At 37.5% G+C, this 24,236-nt stretch overlaps 1 long non-coding RNA gene across 1 annotated transcript; it reads right to left on the bottom strand.

The window, feature by feature from the left end:
* Positions 1-4,940: 4,940 nt before the first annotated feature.
* Positions 4,941-7,399, bottom strand: LOC135081188 (uncharacterized). Its single transcript, XR_010259144.1, has 2 exons — positions 7,209-7,399; positions 4,941-5,508 (listed from the first exon to the last, which is right to left on the bottom strand). It is a non-coding gene; the product is annotated as an uncharacterized LOC135081188 (long non-coding RNA).
* Between the last annotated feature and the right edge of the window lie 16,837 nt (positions 7,400-24,236).

The raw sequence follows: 24,236 nt of genomic DNA, 5'->3' as shown, positions 1-24,236 counted from the left end.
AGCTGCATGCATGCCGCTGTTTACACAAACTAACACTGCAAAATTAGCTCAAAAACTAACATAACTCAACCAAAGCGAAGCAGTAATACATTTTCTACTATGATGAAATATTACAACATAAAATACGCAGTTTAACTAACTATAATGAGCTGGTCCAGGGAAGGGCATTAATAGGCCATTCATTATATTCTCATGTGAAAGTTTTTCCACAAAGTAGGGAGGTTACAGTGGTTTCTATGAAACAAAGGTACCCGTTCGCGCTAAGTTTGCGCGGTCCGTGGAATGCGCGTCCCCTTCCCCCACCGCGATTAAACGCAATTAGTTTGTGATAAAACGCAATCAATGTGTCTTATTTTACGCAAATACACAATTTTTATGAATAATAATAAATAAAACATATTTTAAACATACCTAACTACTTTGTTATAGTTGTAGACGCTTCCCTTCGAGTGACGTCATACGCAACTTAAAGCGAACGTATAGTACCTTCTTGGTGCAACATAGCGTTTCATCATCTTCATTTCAGCCATAGGACATCCACTGCTGAACATAGGCCTCCCCCAATTATTTCCATATTGACCGGTTGGTAGCTGCCTGCATCCAGCGCCTTTGACCTCTATGAGATCGTCGATTCATCTTTATAATTGAGAAGTTTATTTCTAGATAGGCGTCAGTTCTGCTGGAAACACGTGGAGACTACCTTTGTAAACCAACTCGCTTTTGATAAAAAGGCCGCTTACAAATAGTGAAATATTCTAAGAACACACATGGCCAAATTCCTAGCCGCTGAAGTAACGTATATGTAACCTTTGCGACGTTCGCTAAGATCACAATATCAAGTTTTAAACCCTGCCTTCCATCTGGCCAGAGGTGCCTCACAGATCTTAAGGCACCTTTGAGTTTCAAGCATTTCCTGACGCCAAAAAGGTATTTGTGTAATTGAAACGCAAGCATTTCATGATTTCGACCTACCTACATACTATGTATGTCAATAAGTTGTATGATTAATCGGTTACTGAATCTATCTCTATTATGCATATTAGTTTAGATAACATAAGTTTCGACCCAACAGAATTGCGATAAAATCAGCACTGAATTATCTTTGTGATGTATTTTTATTATCATTGCTTTATTATTAGGATTTAATATTAATATAACAATAAGAGGCGATAAGTAAATTGATTTTGGCATTGCTGCATAATATGGGAGAAGGGGTGGATGAAGGTTCTACAGTAACAAGTCATTTTTATGGTTAAACTTTTAGAAGCAAAAATTAATCCCTGTTTCAGATGGTTGCGCCCTAGCGAACAATTTTTTTTAAGTATTGGATAATTTCAGAAAAAACATTTATGCGTAGGGAGTAACTGTTATAACACTCTAAAGTAAAGGTACCTATTTTTAGGGGAGCCTTTTCTATTATCTCCGATCTATAAAGCTCTAAGCTTTCCTTATTAGCCGGCTATTTTAAAGGCTCACAAAGCTCCAGGTCAAATACACTAACGACCAATTTCCTGCCGGCCAAGTCGCTTAACTTCCAATATCCTGTTCCTAACGCCCGTCTTTGTGGGGAAATAGTGTTAAGTAAGGCTTGAATGTATTTGTAGAAGTAATTGATTTTAAATATTTAGAATAGTGATATAGTTAGTCTTGAAATGAGGACTTTAATTTTGTTTACAATGATGAGCTGAGCGCGTGTTTTGTACCGCGCGCCAAAAAAAAATTTAAGCAGTTTTCAGGTCAAATTTCGGAAAAAAATACATTAAAGCAAAATTTTAAAAAAAGTAGCTCACTTAGGGTCAAATGGGCGAACTTGTATTCTTAAAATGACCTTACCTATACACCCACGAAGTTTGTCTAACCATCCGCCAAACATCCTGTATATCAAATGTGCTGGAAATAATTTTTTCACTGTACAACGTTAACGTACCTAGTTGCGGATCTAAAAAGGTTACAGCGGTCTTTGAAAAAAATCCACATCGTGAGTTTCGTATTGCCTCTTAGGTAGGTATACATTTACATTCAATGAGCGTCTTGTAACTTATTAATAGAATACCAAATATACATCCAATCAAGATTCCCAGTAATCCAGGCCGTGTTATCAACAAACTTCGTTCATTACTGCTCAGTAATAAATGCAGTAATAAAGTAATAACCGATACCACACGAGTTCTCTTACGTGATTGAGGTACGTGATCCGAGTGACTGTGGTAAGAACGAGCAAACCAAGCTATACACAGTACATCTTATAGCTTGGAAATAAGATCTATTTTTCGACAGAAATGCATACTTTAATGTGCTGCTGATACTACGTGATATGACTGACGTGACTGGGTTTGTGTATCACGCCTTTAATAACTTAAGTAAAGTTGAAGTTTTGGGTGTAATAAATAAAGTCTGATGGAGCCCTCGAGATTTATTATTATTCACGAAATCCGTCTGGTTTTTGGAAGTTTTTGAATGTGAAGATAAATAAATGAATTTACCTACATTATGGGCCCGCGACTTCTTACGCGTGAAAAAAGTTGGTATTTTTTATCCAATTTTGCAACATTTTCTATTGATGCTCGGCTCCTATTGGTCATAGTGTGATGTAGCTAACATCGATAAATTGACTTTTTTAAACACAAAAATGAAAATCAAATCACATCAATTAAAACCTGAGAATAGCGCGCGTTCAACCAAAGCAAAAAACACACTTTAGCTTGATAATATTACAGTATAAAAGTATAAATTTAACATAGGTAGGTACCTATAGTTTTCCTATAGATATTTAACAGCCGCGTATCGACCTCTATAATTTATATTAATAACGGCAGTTACGTTAACGGAACAAGGGAATCCATTATGGAAAATTTATCGAAATAATTGAAATAAATGGTTTTGTTACCCCTCACACAAAAACCATCAAACTTACTTTGATGAAATCATGAGAAAATCCACCAACTATGTATAAGCCTAGCGCTTAAATCAGTACTAAGGGTATTGAGTCAGCAAAACTTAAGATGTGTTTAAAATTTTTGTATGCTCTCGTCATAATTATGCCAATGTCACCCCTCCCCGCAGAATTGCTAAAATCAAGTGGCAGTGGGCTGGGCACATAGCTCGTAGAGACGATGGCCGTTGGGGCAGGAAAGTTCTCGAGTGGCGACCACGGGCTGGAAGACGTAGCGTGGGCAGGCCTCCTACTAGGTGGACCGACGATCTGGTAAAGGTCGCGGGAAGAGCCTGGATGCGCGCAGGACCGTTCATTGTGGAAAACCTTGGGGGAGGCCTTTGTCCAGCATTTGGCTGAAACGAACGTCACCCCTCCCGTGCCGTTCCCATACCTCAGGTACTGACTGAATTAAGTTCTAGATCAACAAGATTTTTTTATCTAGAATAGATACCCTGCTTACTACAACTTTGAAACTTGCCTAATCAAGTTTCTGATCAACCCTAGTTCGCCCAATATTTGCCTCAAAATTACGCAGAATATCTTAAACCCAATTTTGTTATTTGTTCAAGTTTGGCTAGACGAATCTGGAAATCTAGACGCAGCGTAGGTTTTTGCTTACTGTTTTTTGCGAACAGTTAGACATAGCGCTCTTTGCCAATGTCTTGTAATACGAGTATGACTAGCCCTGAGGCAATAGTAAGTAGCAGGGATGTTATGGATATCCGTAACCGTAACTGAAACTTTCGGATACCCGAAATAAAAAAATATCCGTAACCGTAAGCATAACCGACTCAAAAGTTTCGGATAGTTTCGGATGTAGGCAGTGAAGCAAGTCCCTACGCTGATTTAATTATTGCATTTTGAAGTACATGAGTTATTTCCCAAAGATAAAAGCTTTTTTGTGAGACCAAAAGAATGTCGATGTGACGTCACGGCTGCCGGGTGCGCAGCTAACTCCACGGCTGTAATTTGTACAACCGAAACGTCAAGCTGTATTAAAACGTGACTTACCTTATAATATTTGTGTAGTTAAAGATGTTGACGCTATTGACCATGTCTTATAAATCCTTTTTTTTATTCTGCGCTATTTATATTTAGTTTGAAAGATTCCATTTTCCCCATCATCGCTGGCGTTTCCCATTCTAAAACAACATTGAACCTTTCATTTATGATTTATCTGAGACGGTAAAATAAGAAAACACATTCACACAACAAATTCCAGCTCCCTCTGATTTAGATGACGTCAAACTGTGATGTATTTGCTACGCAAGTGAAATATTTATTTCAAAAGAAAATGTGTTTTTCCAAACTAGCTGTGCCCGCGACTTCGTACGCGTGCAAATAGTTTATTTATTTATTGTTAAAGATTTACCAACAACATAATTAAAATTTCACATTTATCGACATTTTAAAAAGCTAAATTCTAAAATATGATAGAATAGTTTGAATAATATTACCTACCCGTTTTTACAACATTTATTTTTTCTGCTCCGCCCCTATTGGCTGTAGAGTGAATTGTTATTTGTAAAATTTATAATATTTATTAAAATTTATTAAATTTTATGGCATTATGAAGTTCACCGGGACAATAACTAGTAACCGTATTATTTATTCATACAGCAAAACCTGTAGCTAGTAACAAAACAGAATACCTATGTGTAGGCTGTATTCTCTATAGATTTGGCAACCAAACTTTTTAGTATAGGAGTTTCACGTCAGTTTTTATAAAAGCCAATAATCTGTTACCGAACCGTCATGAACAACAAACAACTGAAACACGAAACGAAACGAAAGCGATATTCCAATTTGTTTTGTACAGTCGACCGCATACCAATTTCATTTCTGTTACAGAATCGCACTTATAACAACTATGTAAGATTCTTATTTTTAGTTCCATGAGCCTTTGTCTACTACGAACCGGGAGACGCAGTGTGGGCAGGTCTCCCACTAGGTTAGGGTTGCCATAAGTGTGGGGACTCAGACGGGGACATTTAAAGAAAAACTATTAAAGGTAGAAAAAAGGAGCTTTTATTACAACAATAGGTATTAATCAACATTAACCAAAGTATTAAGTATCTGTCAACATTTTTTAATTAGCACACGTTCCCCCTTAGTCTTACTAATAATGGTTGTATAGCGGTGGTATAGCTATACAATCTTTTGACCTTATCTGTCATTGTGACATTTGAATTTGACAGATAAGGACAAAACATTGTATAGCTATACCGCCACTATACAACCATTATTAGTAAGGGGGTATGTAATCAACAAACATAAAATTATCACAATGTTATTTTTTTAATAAACACAAAATATAATCAACAACAAAATAAATATAACATTCTCAACTATGCATGGCATTGTTATTTTTTAAATTAACACAAAATATAATCATCAAATATTATATCCTCGTTTATGCATGGCATTTTTTTTATTAGTACAAAATATAATAAATTAATCAACAAATATAAAATCCAGCGGTTAGGAAGCTTCTTAGTCTAATTGTTGCCACTTTTGTGGGCCCATTCATACTTGTCAGATGTTCCCGCTTTACGGAGCAACTCTTTTTGGGACTTCACGTACTTGTAAAACTCAATGCATGTCATCTTGTAGTTGTATATGCACTGAATTATACTCTCAACAGGAAACAGCGAGCTGGTTCCTCTCTTTAGTCCACTGCGAGGTTGCGTCTTTCCGTTCTATACATGGCCAGAACGCACCCATAGGAAACTGCTCGTGTATATTTCGGAGTGCCTGTTTGTAAATCTGTGACTCCAAACTATACACGAATTTTGCGTACTGATCGTGTATAGTTTGGAGGAGCTTAGTAAAAAAAGTCATCTCCAAACTATACTCGATTAGTTTCTACTACACCACTTACACTTGACTAGAGTGTGTTTAGTTGATATTGATTTAGTAAAATTCAGTAAAATATGGAATTATATTTAAAATTACATTTATTTGATATTATTACATAAAATATTCTTATTTTACTGAATCTATAAAAAATCTAGATTTTTAAAACTATTGTAAGTGGTTTTTAAAATTAAATTGATTAGGTAGATTTCAAATTAAATAACAATTTAATTAATATGAGAGAGAGTGAGAGAAGAAAGTTCAACGTGCATTAAATACAATATTATGCGAGACTTTAAATGCTAGGTTTGTATTGTCGGCCGTTTGGTGTAGTGGTTCGAAGTGGTAGCGGGTTCGATTCCCGCACAGTACAAACATTTGTGTGCATGAACATATTTGTTTGTATTGGACTGGGTTTTTTCTATGTATAATAAGTATGTATTTACAAAAAAAAGTATTTAATTATGTTTATATCCGTTGTCTAGTACCCATAGTACAAGCTTTGCTTAGTTTGGGACTAGAAGCGCAGTGTAAAATGTCTAAGGATATTTATTTATTATTTATTTTATTTATTAACTTTTATCTCAAGAACAAAATCATTTTGACATATTTCCATACCTACAATTGGTGAAATATCAGCCCCAAAACAAATTTCTTTTCTATGGCAGAATAAGAAACACCAAAAAATCCTTTATCAAAACAATGACACGTGTCGTAAGATGATTCAATGTTTAAAGTAGACACGCAGATATGAATTAATCTATCTATATAAATAAAAATGAATTGATGTTCGTTAGTCTGATTAAAACTCGAGAACGGCTGGGCCGATTGAGCTGATTTTGGTTTTAAAATGTTTGTCGTAGTCCAGGGTAGGTCTAAACGGTGAGCAAATACGCGCGCGATATTGTTTTTCTGTAACAGACAAAATTCCACGCGAGCAAAGCCGCGGGCGGAAAGCTAGTATGTAATAGAAAGAGAGGTCAATAAGTCAAAATGACTAGCATGCAACTACTCGCGTATAAATTGTAATCACGCACTTATTACAATACATACATGATTAGTCCGTATGCGTACTGGCGATGTATATTTTGGAGGAAGATAATTGACCTAAGTCACTACAAAGTATACGCGAGCAGTACGCAGCGTATGCGTACTGGTCGTGTATAGTTTGGAGGAGCTTAGTAAAAAAAGTCATATCCAAACTATACTCGATTAGTTTCACACCCTTGCGTTCTGGCTATGTATAGAATGGAAAGACGCTGCGAGGTTATCAACGTTTCTTCGCGCTCTCTTGCTCTGTCAACGTCGAGAGTTCACGATCCCGAAATGTGTTGACACTGTTGATGTAAATTCGTGAAACGTGAACGGACAAGACTAAGTGTCAGCGCTTACGTCGTTCTATCAACGTACGATTAGCCTCATTAGCCTAGCTAGTTAGTCGCGTTTATTTCTACGTAGGTATATTACTGTTTACCAAGTCTAGCCCTCTATTAAATAACTATGATTTTTAAACGGGGACAAATTGCTTATCGGCCGGGACGCCAGGACACCATGCTTCAAACGGGGACATGTCCCGGCGTACGGGGACGTATGGCAACCCTACACTAGGTGGACCGACGATCTGGTGAAGGTCGCGGAAGGTGCCTGGATGCGAGCGGCGCAGGACCGATTTTGTGGAACTCCTTGGGGAGGCCTTTGTCCAGCAGTGGACGTCATTCGGCTGAAACGAACGAGCCTTTGACCGTTTTTTGTAGTACCTAGTTAACATCTATAGTTCTACACTCTTATTATAAAGCTGAAGAGTTTGTTTGTTTGAACGCGCTAATCTCAGGAACTAAGTCCGATTTGAAAAATGTTTTTATTGAATGACCCATTTATCGAGGAACAAATTATTATAACATCACCTTACAGCCAATAGGGGTAGAGCAGTAAGTAAAAATGTTGCAAAAACGGGAAATATTATCCAAACTTTTCACGCGTACGATACGAAGTAGTGGGAACAGTTAGTAGCCGAATAAAAAGTTACAAAATATGTACATAGTGTTAATTATGAAAAATCTAAAACGTTAAAATAACGATATAGTTGTGGCCAATGAGTTGCTGTCATAGTGACATTGACAATACGTCAATGTCACACGAGAATCAAACGTCAGAATAGAGGGACGCGCGGAGACGACTCCGCGCGCTTTTGTGCTAAGTGATGAATTGTATCTAAAATAAGGCAATATAATGTGAAAGTTAAGTATCCAGTGTTTTATTTATGAGAATAGATCTACCGGCCTCTAATAGTTCAGAAGTGAGATCTGAAACCTATGATAGTAACGTGATTTCAAAGTGTTCCAGCTGACCAATGTTTCTTGTTATTTGTCACGAATGTTATCACAAAACGCCCACGATTCTATGATTATAATGGAATATGATGAAGAGAGAATGTCAAGGAAACTACGCTGACAACTGTGTGAGATGCAGAAAAGTATTTAAGTACGAGAAATGATGGACGCAAATTATGAAGATACTCCCTCCGTAACTTGGCTTGTGGTCACGTACCTAAGTGGTGAACAATTTGACTAACGATGGCCCCAGAGCAGGTACGATTTATTATTATTATCGATTATTCCAACAGCAACAATATTAACACATTTCCTTTTTGAGCAAAATAATGCATGTAAGTGAATGATGCATCAAATGTTATAGGTATTATCAGTCTTTACTGATAATGCCAGGAATGTGTGTGAAAGCTATGGTATGTGCTCACTTTAATTGCAATGCCTAATAAACTATTTTAGTAAATCAAATTAAATTGAATGGTGTTAACTTGTTCATGTTTACATTCTGCGAAGAATAACCTGTTGAGATTTAAAATCTATAAAGAATAGATAGAATATGGTCAGATAAATTAAATAAGTTTGATGATCATGCCCGAGTAACCTCTTGGCATTATTTTGGAGAAGAATTAATAATTAGATTTATCGAAGTAAATTGAAGCTAAGGTCTATGTTGTGTAAACCAATTTTAGTATCATGATGTTTCTTTCTTGATGTTGAGTAAATACTACAAGATAAGATAACTTAAAACATTTAGCTAATTGAAATTAAGTAAAGCAGCCAGTTATACCATTGAACATGTGGTGTATTTTTATATCACTCTTATAGTGATTGATACTTCAATTATTGGGAAACATAATTATTATTATGTTACATGATGCTATATTTTGAGTAAAGATAATGTTAATATTGAACTTTTCCAACTTATCAATTAATTTCTGCTGCCAGTAGTGATTTGGGTTGTATCACTAAAATTGAAAATTAGTGTGGGTGACCAAAATTTATCCAATTATGATATTACATAAAAGATATAGAATGTGGTACATTTAACTTAAAGGGTATTCTTGTGTACCAGTCACTATTGTTGATTATTCTCATATGGTGAAAATGATTTTAATCTTAAGGTTATTTATTAGCTGTTTAATAAAAAGGTTACTGGTTGTAGCATGTTGTGTGTGCATATTTTTAGATTTGACTTGAGTTTTAGATGTGGTGACTTATCTGTCTGCGGGTTGGCCCTGTGGTGAGCAAATCAGTCAAGCACAATACCAGTGAAGCTTAACACTGAGCAAGGGTACTCCACATAAGTGATTTGGAGTTGGAAAGAAGGTAATGCAATACAAAAGGCATTAGCTGTGATATTTGGTGAGTGAAAATGCAATACAAAAGGAATCAGCTGTGATATTTGGTGAGTTGAATTAATGTTTTATTGCAAGGGTTGGGCTGAGACTAGCAGTGCCACTGCGGCTTGGTTGTTTAACTGTGCTTATTCTTGTCATTGGCATGAAATTGCATACAATTAACTTGAGTGTGAACAGATTTTAATAATTAATTGGCTACAGTCTACTGCTAGACTCTAGAACTTCCCAACTGCCGCTAGCAGCCTTAAGCAAAAAGTTATTTAAAGTACTTGGGTATTTCTTGTGAATGCTTTGAGGATGGTAACTTCATTGAAGTATTTGCAATTGTGCTGTTACCTAAGATAATAACAAGAAGTTTATTTTGATAAAGTTGCATTTGTGTGTGGAGCAACTTGGTGTTCACCCAAACACAATGTTAAGCATCAATATGTTTCACTTGCATTGTTTTGTTGTCAGTGATGATTTATGTAGTTGTGTTATTCATCTTAATATTTTGATAATGTTGTGGTTATGGGAATGGTTTGAAAATAATAATGTATATGATGTACTTGTTGATCATACACCAGTGGACACTGTCATGAAGCTGGGCAGACATTGTCATTCTGCGTGAGATGTCCTGATATCTGTGTGAGGAGAACATGTGGCATGACATGACAAGCTATGTGGAATGGCCTAATCTGTGTTGGTTTAAAGTGAAAATGTTCAAAGAACCCTAACTAATCCCATAAATCATTTAGGATGAGGACATTAGATGTACTGTATGATGGTGTGTAGATGTACTGTATGATGATTTCTTGTGTCAGCAGAGCCGAAAGTAGTCAGCGTGCAAAGGTGCGTGGAGTGCAGCGCGCCTAGCGGCGCCAGCTGCAGGTGCCCGCGCGTGGGCGGCGGCGGCGGCTCAAGCGCGGCGGGCCGCAGCGGCGCTACAGCCAGCTCGGTGCAGTGCGGCGTGGCGCGCGGCGCGGTCGGCATGCGGCTGCTCCTGCCGCGTGTCCAGCGGGTGCCATAAGCTGTGTGGTGTGGAACAAGTCACGATAATCTGTGTGGGACATGTCGTGACAAGCTGGTTGCGACATGTCGTGATAATCTGTGTGGGACATGTCGTGACAGGCTGGTTGCGACATGTCGTGATAATCTGTGTGGGACATGTCGTGACAAGCTGGTTGCGACATGTCGTGACAATCTGTGTGGAACATGTCATGACAAGCTGTGGTCATGATGAGTAACGGCGTCAGCGGCTCGAGCGCGGTCAGCGCGCGCGCTTCGGGGAGCAGCGCGGTCAGCGCGCGCGCTTCGGGCAGCAGCGCGGTCAGCGCGCGCGCTTCGGGTAGCAGCGCGGTCAGCGCGCACGCTTCGGGCAGCAGCGCGGTCAGCTGCGCGGTCAGCGCGCACGCTTCGGGAAACAGCAGCGCGGTCAGCGCCAGCAGCGGCAACGGCTCGCGCTCTGCGCGCAGCAGGTCGCGCGCCAGCGAGTGCGCGGGCAGGCGGTGCAGCCGGGCGAGTCGGCGCGTCACGAGCGGCGCCAGCGCGGCGAGCGCTGCGTGGTGCGCGGCGCGGTCGGCGCAGCAGGAGTCCAGCAGGTGCCGCGCGTGGTGGAGCAGCAGGGCGCGCGTGAGCCAGGGCACGTTGTAGGCGCCTACGAGCGCGTTCACGGCCAGCGTGTGGTGCGAATGGTGGTGGAGATGGCAGAGTGGACCTAGCAAGGTGCACAGCTGGATCCCAATACGAGGCGTCAAGTGTGCTATGAGTAGAGTAGACCTTCGAGGGCGAAGGAAATGTAGGATGGCCGAACTGTTAATTATGAAAAATCTAAAACGTTAAAATAACGATATAGTTGTGGCCAATGAGTTGCTGTCATAGTGACATTGACAATACGTCAATGTCACACGAGAATCAAACGTCAGAATAGAGGGACGCGCGGAGACGACTCCGCGCGCTTTTATGCTAAGTGATGAATTGTAATTAAAATAAGGCAATATAATGTGAAAGATGAGTATCCAGTGTTTTATTTATGAGAATCGATCGACCGGCCTCTAATAATAGTAACAAATTTTGTGAGACATTCCTGTAAGTAACATTCCTATACACTGGAAACTGATTGAAACGCAAAGCATATGAAATAACAATCGCCGGGCGATGTTGACTCAGCGGACTTTGTTACATATGCAAGCCCCACAATGCCCCATCCAACAAAAGGACCGCAATCACACCATGTCCATGACATTAACATCACAAAAGATGGGGCTTTAGAACGTTTTATTGGAAACGCGCGATTTTCTGTAAAAGCTATACGTCTAGCGATTAACTCAGTCCCTGAGGTATTTGAATTGGTGTTTTTTTTACGTCGAACGTCAGTAAGACTTCAGATCTCCTTCAGGTTTATAATCTCTGCCACGTCATATTATACAGGGTGGAATTTTGTAATTCCACCTGGAGGGAAAGTACTCTTAATACTGTAGATAGAAAATTTTACTCAAAGAAAACATTCCTTAATTTAGGAAAATAAATAGAACTGCACTAAAAGATTTCTTAAAATTTACTTGCCACACTCGGGAATCGAACCAACTAAAATCTGTTCAAATTACACCCTGTATTTTTATTGCATCGATCGTTAGGGTTAAGTACAAGGAGAAAATCTCTTTAACAAACTTGATAAATCGAAAACCATAAAATCTTAAATTATTTTAGTGATGTTACCGAAAATTTTATGGTATGGTGGTGAATTTTCAAAAAATTTTAGAAAATCTTTGAATGCAGTTCTCTTTCTTTTCAAAAATAAAGGAATGTTTTCTTTGAGTAAAATTTTCTATCTACAGTATTAAGAGCACTTTCCCTCCAGGTGGCATTAAAAAATTCGACCCTGTATTATATTTAGATGTCACTCCTCTCCTGCCGCCTCCCATAACTCAGTGACTGAGATAAGCGTTGTTGTTTAATTGTTGTTAAATCTAAAGTCTTTTTACAAACGGGATTAAAAAAAACAAATATAGATAGGTACATTTGTATTTTTCAAATCGTATGAAAAGTTTGTCACCTATTGCTGCTAGTTTTTGTTTGTATTGGAAAAAAATAAAATTAAATAAAAACCTAATAATAATAATCAAACTTAGTAGTAAACACGTAATTTCTCCATAGTTTTTATAACTTACTTTAAAACAGGTTTTTTCCATCGGCCCCCCCCTAGAGAATAGTACTTTGACAGCTAAATGGAAAGTTTTTGACAAATTACCGGGAATCTCCCTGGAGACGCAACAATTCCAGCGAAAGTAGACTTCGTTACTCCATTAGATGAACAATGTTTTTGGCGAAATCGCAATAAAAATTCATTCAGTGAGTTTACGGACGTAGTTTAGCAAAAAGGATCCAACCCACAAACTCGTAGAAAATGATTGAAGTATACCAAAGTGGTCATTACGATCTATATTACCATGTAGCAAAAAGTGTCAAATGTAACATGGTGTGGTTTGGATCCTTATTGCTAAACTGCGTCCATTGTCTTTTACTGTAAACTACAGTTAGCTGTCTATCTTTAGCTTACACGATTATAAAAAAAGTATATTCTTATCACATCAATGTTTTTTTAAGTAAATAGGTAGTTGTAATAGGACCACAGAGAAAACATAGGTAACATCTTGGGTAAAATTTTGATTTTGACTTTCCTACATTAGTAAGTACTTTAGTAGGGTAGACTGGGTACGGTTGTAACAACTCGAATGTTATCGAAACTAGCACGGTAAGTGATGGCTTCAAAGGGAAGGACATGTGGAGACGAATGAATACAGCCTTACTAATTGTCGTTACAACCGTACCCTGTTACAACTGTACCCGTACGGTACGGGTGTACATAAATTGGTTCGATACGTCGAATTCACTCACAAAAGCCAAATGTTCCCTGAAAATCTCTTAACAAAGGTACTTAAGCAGATAGATTGTTTCGTAAGTAGCAATACGGAAAATGCTGATTTCTGAAGTTTCACATTACAATGCTATGAATAAGTAATTTATAGACGAGTAGGTAATATTTCTAAGACACTGAAAAAAATGTTTCGTTACTGCTTACAAAATGTTTCGTTACTGCTTACACAAATGAGCGACTTGCGTACTGAGTGTTACCCTATAACCAAACCAGCTTTAACTCACTACAAAATAGTTTGTTTTCTTTTCACAAAATATTCCTTATAACCATAGTACCTAATTAGTAGTAACTCCAGTTCGCTAGTTACTCATTTGTGAAAGCAGTAACCAAACTATTTTTGTCAGTGGAATCGTTTAGATTGACGACTTTTCATAATAAATTATGCTACAAATTATAATAGTATGAAGTCGTTATAACCGTCAAACTAATTAGGTACTGAAAAGCTTAACCACAACAAGAATATCAATCTTTTTTGTCTAGAGAACAACAGTGTCAATACAATTTAAGACACTACTAATCCAAAAATGTAACAATTATAAAAATAAATGTAATAAATATATAACAAGCATTTACTAAATTCACTGTGTTTTAAACGTTGATGGACGTTCCAAGACATCTTAGTGACCTTTTACTCCTCATGGCATTCGATCCTACAACCGCAGTGGCATTCTACGCTGTTAGGTAAGCCACTGGGCCAAGAATATTGGCATTTCAACACTTCGATCGTGTTTATGTACGGAACATTGAGAATAATTGAGATATGTATAGGTCTAATAGTAAATTCAGTCAATGCATGAGGTAAAGGAGTGGCACGGGAGGAGGACATTAACAACAGGGTGGAAACGATCAGTGATCTCACTCGATTATTTATGTTATATTGTGTGGTTGGCATACATTTAGTATGGAAGCTGGAAACATTGAATTTTCGGATAGTTCCAGTTTACTCTGTAACCTATTATTGGTACCGTTTGAAAGAACTCGTGAAGCACTTTCAGGATCAGTAACCAGTTGTTCGATATCTTGTATAGTTTAGAAATAACCCGGGACAAACTTGACCTTCATTGGTTGGGTTTTTGTGGCGGTCAAGCTGTAGATCCTGGCTACACAGGAGTTGCAGTGGTGGGAACGAGAGGTGGGAATAGTCCCGTTATCGTTTCCACCCTGTATAATGACGTGATAGAGCATACAAATGTGAAGCACATTTTTAAGTCTCACTGACGTTCGATGTCCCAAAAACAGCCTCTCGTTCCGATCCCATACCTCAGGCACAACTTGAATTAAGTGCTGGACTTATAAAAACTATGGTAAATCTCTACCTTTACTGGTGCACGTAACTTTCTTATTAAAATTCAACGCGAGATTATGTTTCATATTAAAAATACCTAAGGTATTTACTTGGAAGATTACGCGAGTTATCTTCTCATAAAAGTGAGCAATCTACCGTGTACGTGAATTTAATTTAAAAGTACATGACGCGTAGATTTTTGGCTCACATTCCAGTGAACTTGATTTTTGTCAACGCAAAGGAAAATAAATTGGATTACAAACAGTGAAGTTTCATTATTTTATTTTGGACGTAACTCATGCTAAATATTTGCATAAATATTGATACAGTAGAATCCCGATTATCCGGATCAATTAAAACCAGAGGTGTTCCGGATAATCGAAAATCCGGATAATCGATTTCAAAGTAAAATCAAACAATAATTAACTTTTTACAATAGAAAAGGTTTTCAATACATCATTTTAGAGTCTAAAAATCTAAATTTTAGACCATTGGTCATCCATTTCGTTTAACAATGAACTAAGATGACGTCCGTACCATGTTACGGTGGCGGCGCCTTCCGTTTTTATGGGTCCAGATCCTAAATCGCTAATTAGAAACCGTGAAGGATGAGTCCGCATAATCGGATATCCGGATAATCGAAGTCCGGATAATCGAGATTCTACTGTAATTCAAAGTGCAAACTAGAGACATGATTTTTTGTATGGACCTATAAAAAATCTACCACTTTTGTACACCAACCGAAATGTTGTTCTGCCACATTTTCTCAACAACACCCTGTAACAAAGTGGTCGTAAGACAAGATTACCATTTAAACCATACCGTACCCATAACATAACAATAACAAAGAATTTGAAAACTTTATTCATAGACTAGGAGCGTATTTTTCCGCATGCGGACTGGCCGCATTTTATTATTTCATACATGCTTTTCCTATTACGCGGGCTACAAGCACGAAACCAGTAGCATGATTATTTATTTGTTTATTGAAGGATAGTACACAGCACAATATCGATTTAGATTACAATGTGTCTTAGTGAGATTTTGTAGACCAATTATGACTATACATAATATACCTGCTTATGTACTATAAATATACCTTCTCGAGTGTCAATTGAAGGATTTAAAATACTGAAGGGAAGCTGAAACATTATGTCACAGATTAGAGACACCAGATTTGTATGCGTGTCGAAATCCGCATTACAGGAAAAAGGCACTAGCAAAATAGAACGAAGCAAATTTTACACAAAAATAGACAAGAATAAGGAAATACCTACCTAATTAAATGTTCGCTTCGCTTGACTGAAAATTACCGTAAAGCCAAATAAAAGGGGATAAGGAAGCAAAACAGTAGATAACTTCGTTATCCCAAGATTACTGACCTTATTATCTTTCTTCTTATAGACCGGCTTATTAAATAAAAAAACGTTCCCGCAAATTAAGCTTTTTATAAAGAATTTTCCGTAGGAATGGATTTTAATAATAGGGCGATGTTATGATTTCAGCTACGATAAGGTGGATTCCGCTTTGTTATTTAACAAATGCATTTGCATTTGACTGGTATTTTTCTGCAATAATTTATGTGTGTCTATGAACAAAGTAATAGTAGTCAAACTCAAAGCTTTTTCAGTTCGTTCGTTTCAGCCAAATGACGTCCACTGCTGGACAAAGGCCTCCTCCAAGGTTTTCCACAATGCACGGTCCTGCGCTGCCCGCATCCAGGCTCTTCCCGCGACCTTTGCCAGATCGTCGGTCCACCTAGTAGGAGGCCTGCCCACGCTACGTCTTCCAGCCCGTGGTCGCCACTCGAGAACTTTTTTGCCTTTTCAGTACTTAGGCCCTATTTAGGGCGCTTATCGCACTCATTTAACACGAGACATAAGAATAAACTTGCTGTTCCATCATTTAGGTTGCATAAGATAGGTAATTCATTCTTGGGGAAATGTATTACCATTTTAACAAAATACCACACAACCTTTTCGAATTGCCAATAAACAAATTTAAGATACATATAAAAAATACCCTTATGTCCAAAGGGTACTACAAGGTTCGAGACTATATTGATGACAAGGATGCGTGGTCAGTTCAGTCTGCACATATTTGATGTACTTAAATTTGACTATTCTTACCGTTAGATAATTCCTGGCAATAAGTGGTGACTGAGTTTGTTCCGGCGTTTCTTCTCAGCACTTGCCATATGTTTGTCTCGAAGCGCTGGTAGGGCCCAAAAGATAAGGAGACATGTAAAGTGCCCCATAAGGGCTACCTTTTCTTTTTTTATTATTTTCTATTGACGTTCATAAGTGCCACTTGTGGTCTAAACTGAATAAATATTTTTGATTTTGATTTTGATTTTTGATTTTATACACGTCCCAAATATAGCTTGCCCTACCACCACTTCGGGACAACATATGAGCTGAGAAGAAGTGGTGGAATAAACCAGCCACCTTTGTGATTAGTAATCCATTCCGCGATTACAAAATCAATCACTCTGCTCGTTTGCCTCCTATCACATAAAAAAAAAAGAATTGGTAGTAAAATGACCACGAAAGTGAATCTGTCAAATAAATTTGAATTCCAGTCAGAAATGAGTTATCAAAAACACTTCGTCTCAAGTTAGTGGACTTAAAAAAACTACTTACCTTGGAGTAATGTTTAGGTACGATTAAAATGGTGAGAAAGTTGACTAACAATAATGGCTAAAAGGGCAGAAGATGACTGGCAAATAAAACACACTGCACCCTATAGTTCTGGGAAAACTAGGTAGCCAAATGATGATTCAACCAGACACAGTGCCAACTTAAAAAGTAAGACGCATTTTAGGGTTCTGTACAAAAGAAAGAAGCCTAGGCGCGGACCACCGACTTATTGTGACCGATAGTTGGGCCCGATTCTTAATTGTATGAAATCGAAATCGGTGTAATGTGCGCACTTCCATACATGTCAATACTGATTAACTGTCCAACTAAACTATCGGCGGTGTAACTAAAAGTCGATGGTTTGCGGAGCGCCTAGGCTAAATGGAAATAAAAATCGCTAGCTCCTTTAGTAGGATCACTTCGTTGTCGAACTGTATTTTTTTTTCAGGGACGCGTGTCGTTAAAATTTAATTTAAAAGAAAGAAAGCAGGAAGGTGATGGATGCAAGCCGCTACCAACCGGTCTTTATGGAAATCATTGGGGGAGGCCTATGTTCAGCAGTGAATGTAATATGGCTGAACCTGAAATGATGAGTTACTCAGAGGTCTTTGATCCTTGGGATACTTAGGGCACTTACAGGAGACATGATTTTATTTTTAATCTGAACAAATTATTTTTATCAGTGCTATGTTTATGTGTCAGAAACTGAAGGCGATAAAAAGAGAAAATAAGAAAGAAGGCTACAGAACTCACATTGCGGAACGAACTCGCATTCAACTTAGTTTTTTGAGAGCCAATCAATCAAATAGCTCCAATGTTGGCAGTATTTTATTAGAATATTGTTCGAGTAATGACACTATACTATTAGATGTTTACCTCGGGGAGCGTTGGCGTCAATCCAAGCACTGCTATTACAAACTAAGCCTTCATTTATGCTGTCTCTTACGCCTCTATTCTTATTAGCATTGGGTTGCTTTTCCGCTGGTCACTGTGAAAAGAGATAGGTAACTTTTTCGATAGCAAATGTATGGGAGGAAGGTATTTCGTAAGTTGTTGAAAGTTCCGACGTTGGTATTTTGCCAATATAAGCACACTGGATAGGGGTGCAGTGGGTCTGTTTTACGTAAGGGCTTTCATACGCTAGTGTATAGTCTGGTCTGTGAGCACGTAGAATGTTGTCCAATGACCCCAATCTACCCATCCTTATCGCTCGCGCGTAATTATGTTGCTGTCGCGCTTGCACACTCACTGCGGGCGCCCATCGCACAGTCGCGACAGCAATATAATTACGCGCGAGCGATAAGGATGGGTAGCTTTTGGGTCATTGGACAAAATTCTACGTGCTCACAGACCGGGCTTTAGTAGGGCTCTTCCTATGTCAATTCACTGCTGAGAACGGACGATGCCGCGAGCCGCCAGTCTGCTTTATGAGCAAACGTCAAGCATACATACATAATTTAACTCATTTATAAATGTCGCGTAAGGCCCGTATCTCTCTATTTTTCTTAAGATCATAAAAAGTTACGTAATCTCTGTTATTGTTTTGATAACGATGGCATGTAAATAATTATCCAGCGCTGAGTTCCGTAATTTACAACCTTGCTTGGTCCACCTCCAAGATGGACCGACGACCTCTTAAAGGTAGTAAGAAAGGCGCTGGATGCAGACCGCTACCAACAGGGCGATATAGAAATCATTGGGGGAGGGAGGCTATGTTCAGCAGTGTACGTCCTATGGTTGAAATGATGATGATGATGAAACTTGGTAGTCTCAATAAAGTGAGCTTTCTGTTTACATTCAAAGTATTAAACAATGTAGTAAAAAAGTTTCATGCATGACAACGAGGGTAAGTTAACAACTCAGGGCTTCAATGTACAGGAAATAATTTGTTACTCGAAGGCCTTTTTGTCTTTGCTCAAATTGTGAAAGCAATTCCACTAAATCGGGACTTTTGCAAAAGTTTTCCCAAAAGGTCGTATTTATTTCCAAAACGAATCGGTATAAAGTTTCTTAGAATTATAAAGTAGAATGAAAATGATTCCATGGTCCAACAATAATATAAGGTGTTATTTTTTGTACTGATCATACTTTACCAACGCATCTAATAAAATCATACAAATACAACCCAAGTGTTTTTAAAAAAAAATTCAGGCTAGTTTTTGTTTTTACTTTTCCTAACAAAAAAAAGATATTATTTTTACAACCATCCTGTCTTCACTCACTGCCTCTCTCTCTTTCTTTACTCATTTCATTCATACGAGTACGAACAATGGCCGCGCGCATTCATTCAACGTTCACACACATAAAGGTTAGATTACACTAAACCTACGTTACCAAAAATTATCACTCGTGAGTATGTACGATGTTACGTCATGTTAATAGGTACTACGCGCTGGGAGAAACAAAATCTAGCTACATAAGTAGGTAAATAAGTGTATTTTCATTAGTGTAATAGCGGGGGACTTTTCCAACGAACCGAGGCGAATCATCCGCGTTAAACTAGAAATTTAAAATAGGATAGAAATTGGAATTCAATATCTACGGTTTCGTAATGCCTACGCAATTTATTTAGAGACGTAATAAAAAATTGATAGGTACATACCTATTACTACTTCGCTTCGCTTCAGTGGAAATGCACCCTAATATTGAATATGAATAGGTGTTGTAAATAAAACTCACTGATCAATTTTCCTGGTTTTAATTCCTAAATTATGATTTGCCATCACACTTTAGATTAATTGATTTTACTTATTCACACATTTACCTATTTTGAATGTTGTTATTTAAAGTTCCTAGGTTATTATTACACTAATCACAATACATTTTGAACGTCGAGCCTTTGTTGAATGTTCACGTAAACACTGTCTTGCACTGTCTAATCTAGCCACGATCGAATTGAGGTAATGCTTTCGGGCTGCACACTTGCTTGCTGTTCACTAGACACCACGTCGGATGTTGTATTCACAATTCGCGCACTAACTTTTTTACGGAAAAAGTCCCTTTCGCGTAAACAAGCACTCATCTGTCCAAATCACACTGTAGGTATGTACCTAGGTAGACTTCCGCAATAACCATCGATAGAACTAGGTCGCGGTCGTGGCCCTCTGGCAACAACTCCTTGATAAGGCATTCCGTATTTTTACGCAAAAGCCGCCGTCTGCGGCGCTCGCATCTGGGTACCGCCAGCACTGTGCCGGTGATTGAAATTGAAATCCAGAACTTCGTCCTCGAAGCGCACGGAATCTCGTCAAGTCAGGATACGGCTGCGCTCCCTGAAGCGCTGCGCGGCTCCAAACAAGCAAGGTATGAAGGTTTTCGACTCGTCAATGTTTCTCGTCGGCCAGTTAGTGTGCCCGAAACATAATTTCACCTGCGTTTTGTTATTGATCAAGCGCGGCATTGTAATAAATCACACATACACTGCAATACGTTTGGGCGCATTGGACGGACTGGGACGATTATTTATGTTGTTGCGCTCCCGCATGCCGATCGGCGGCTCGGCGCGGGCTGTGGGCGCGGAGCGACTGGCAGCGATATCAATATGGCCGACTCACGCGGCGCGGCACGTGGCAGTGGTCGTTGCCCTCGGCCGGCTACTACGATAGTGCGTGCGTACAAACGAATACTCACCGCGCTCAAAGGATGATTTATTTTTTATTTTTTTCGAAACATTCTTTGTCGTTTTACTCGAAAACTAGCCTGAATTTTTTTTTAAAAACACTTGGGTTGTATTTGTATGATTTTATTAGATGCGTTGGTAAAGTATGATCAGTACAAAAAATAACACCTTATATAATACCGATACCTTCAGGTTCAATTGTCGTATAAACCAAAACCCTACTTTTCAGGAGAGCCAAAAAACGTTTTTTTTTTAATAAAAAAATCGTAACTTTTTTATTTGAGAAGTTATAAAAAAATGACCAAGAGAAAACATTTTTCAATTCTTGCGATGAAAAAGTCTAGATATTTAAAAAATGGGTATCTTCAGTAGTTTTAAAGTTAGCTTGGAGTTACGTCCTTATAAAAGGCACTCGGTGGTTTATACGACCCATTATATTGGACCTAAAAATAACTCTTTACGTCGTATTTGATTTTTTAGTAAACACGAGACTGAAATTGATGGCTTAAAGACCATTAGATGTAATTTTTTTGGTTTATATACCCATTGATAAAGTGATTTATTCAAATGTATTATTAAAACTATACATGTAAATAATGTATTGTTTACTATTTCCAGGCTTTTGTTGTTAGAGAATTTGCACAAAGATATTTAACAGTGTAAAAACTATATTTGGTTGAGGTAGAAATAATAAATTTTCTTGCATACGAAAAATAACAAGTTTATTGTTTTTTTTACAATTTTGCAGGAAAATTATGGCAACACTAATAATTTTAAACAAAACTAATCACCATAAATTTTGAACAAAAAAATACAATTACAGCAAAACATTAAGACAGCTATCCTGGTTCTCTGCTGACGCATATTGAATTCGTTTGGTTATGATAAATTTTGCATAAAGAGAAGAGCCCCAGTATGCTCAGGAGAAGGATTTGTAATTTTTTGAGAATTTCTCTAAGGAATTTATATCTTTACAAGAAACCCAAATTTAAATTACAGCTAAAAGTAAAGGCTAGATGACAAAATTTCAATTATTTGTCCGTCAGACAGATAATTTGAAAATATTAGACTCATATTTTTTATTTTCTTTCATAATTAAATAATAACAGTGCTACATCGAATTGAAATGGCGCGATACGTCACGCTAGAGTAGAATTTTTACTCAAAAGTGACGTCACGCGACATTTCAACTCAATATAACACTGTAATTATTCGATTATGGAAAAAAATATGAGTAATATTTTCTAATTATCTGTCTGACGGACTAAATAGAATTTCGATTTCATTACCTAGTCATCATCCCTAATAGTACTTGTAAAGTAATAAATTATTACAGAGCATGTCAAAAGGGTATAAATAGCCTTCATGAGCACACTATGGCTTGTTTTCTTTGTTTAAAAGTCTTGAATTCATCACATTTAGTCGAGATCAATTCATGAATGTACTGGACCTGGAAAGCAACCTTATATACCTACCTATCTAGTTATTATCTTTAAAAGTAGAAACAATCAACTTTATTTAACTTTTTAATTAAGAAAAACTTACGTACTGTCCATACATACATATGTGATGCAATAAACAAATGAATATGAATATGAAACAGATAATTACCATATTGAATACGTGGACTTACGACGTTGGATCCAAATATCTGGCCATATGTCTTTGGGCGTAAAAACCATTTTCAATTACGAGAGAGTTTTACATCCTGGCTTAACCCTCGCTGTACGAGGTGGGGTGTGACACACCCCAGTCCTTTAAAAATAGCCACAATTTTAAAAATTTGCAAGTGCTGAATTTGAAATTCTCAGTAGCTGGAATTATGACACTGCTGCTTCGATCAGCGTTGCAAAATCAGTTCAGCGGTGACTACCAACTGAGTTACATGCCTTTAAAGTGCGTGTGGGTGTCACACACCCCACCTGGTACGGGACGTTGTTAAAAAGTTTAAAAAAAAATCTAACAGTTTTGGTGTAATTTATATATTTTTAGCTTTGTCAATTGAATAAAATTCAATACAAATATTATTTTTCGTGATTTTTACGGTATCTGAAATTTTCAAGCACTTTTAGTCAAATGAGATGACTTTTAGTGCGAATCTGGAAGTTTAGTACTGAGATCCGAAGATGTATGTGAACATACACTTATGGGTTACAATTTATACTTGGCGATACAATTTATGGGCTACTGAAATGGAATAACATATTTTATAAATAAATAAAATTGTTACGCTCCCATTTTATGCATTGAGAATACTCATTTTCTTTCATCAGAATTGTGGTAAATTGAAAACTGATGATCAAAACAAATTTATACCCTTCCAGTTTTTAATTTACTTTTAAATTATAAGTAAATACTTGTACTTTGTTAAATAAAAACGGTTGTCATAATTAAAGGCACTAATTAAAAATTATACATAGGAAACTGATTCCTAAATTACAAGAACAACGGAAAATGTGTCTTTTTGTTTTTTTATGATAAAAATGTTATAATACATATTTTCAGCTCAGAACATTTCTTAAACCTAATTAGCATACGTAAATAATCAATATTAAATATTAAATTCCACCTAAAAAAATGTTGAATGAAAATTTTATCACTTTGTATATTGGGGTGTGTCATACCCCACCTGGTACGGGACGTAACTTTTAGTCACCTCGTACACGGAGGGTTAAAAAAATGTATGGTTGATACATCTTAGCAAAAATACCAAATACAAGCATTCGGTTTTTACATCGTTTATAAGGTATTTATTTATCTTTTAGGCTATAGTTTTTTGGGGCGTATAAACATTTTTTTAGCGAATTTCAATATATCGAATATACAGCTCGATAGAGAAAAAAATTCTGATTAAAATGGTATATATAACTCAATTTGGCCAAAATGGTTTATACGACAATTGAACCTGAAGGTGTCGATACTTAAGTTTCTCCCATTTCTGTAATTTTCAAAAGGCTCTTCCCCTAAAGCTGAGTACAGACTTGAGCATTTACTTGTAATAGAACAACGAGCTGCACTGTGAAATATTCTAGTATTCACAGTTTCACGAACCAAACATCGTACTACCTGTATTATACCATTCTCAAGAACGTTACATTACATCGATATGCTCTAATCTATACTTACCTTTAGTAACTCATAATATACTTACCTATGGTTCTGGAGTGGAGGCCACGTACCGGAAAGCGCAGCGTAGGGCGTCCACCACAAGGTTGACCGACGACCTCATAAAGGTAGCGGGAAGGCGCTGGATGCAGGGCGCCACCAACCGGCCATTGTGGAAATCATTGGGGGAGGCCTA

The sequence above is a fragment of the Ostrinia nubilalis genome, chromosome 19 (genome assembly GCF_963855985.1).
Source record: "Ostrinia nubilalis chromosome 19, ilOstNubi1.1, whole genome shotgun sequence".
NCBI classification, from domain to species: domain Eukaryota; kingdom Metazoa; phylum Arthropoda; class Insecta; order Lepidoptera; family Crambidae; genus Ostrinia; species Ostrinia nubilalis.
Note: the sequence above shows the minus strand (reverse complement) of the source record. Positions and strands in the feature narration are given on the sequence as shown.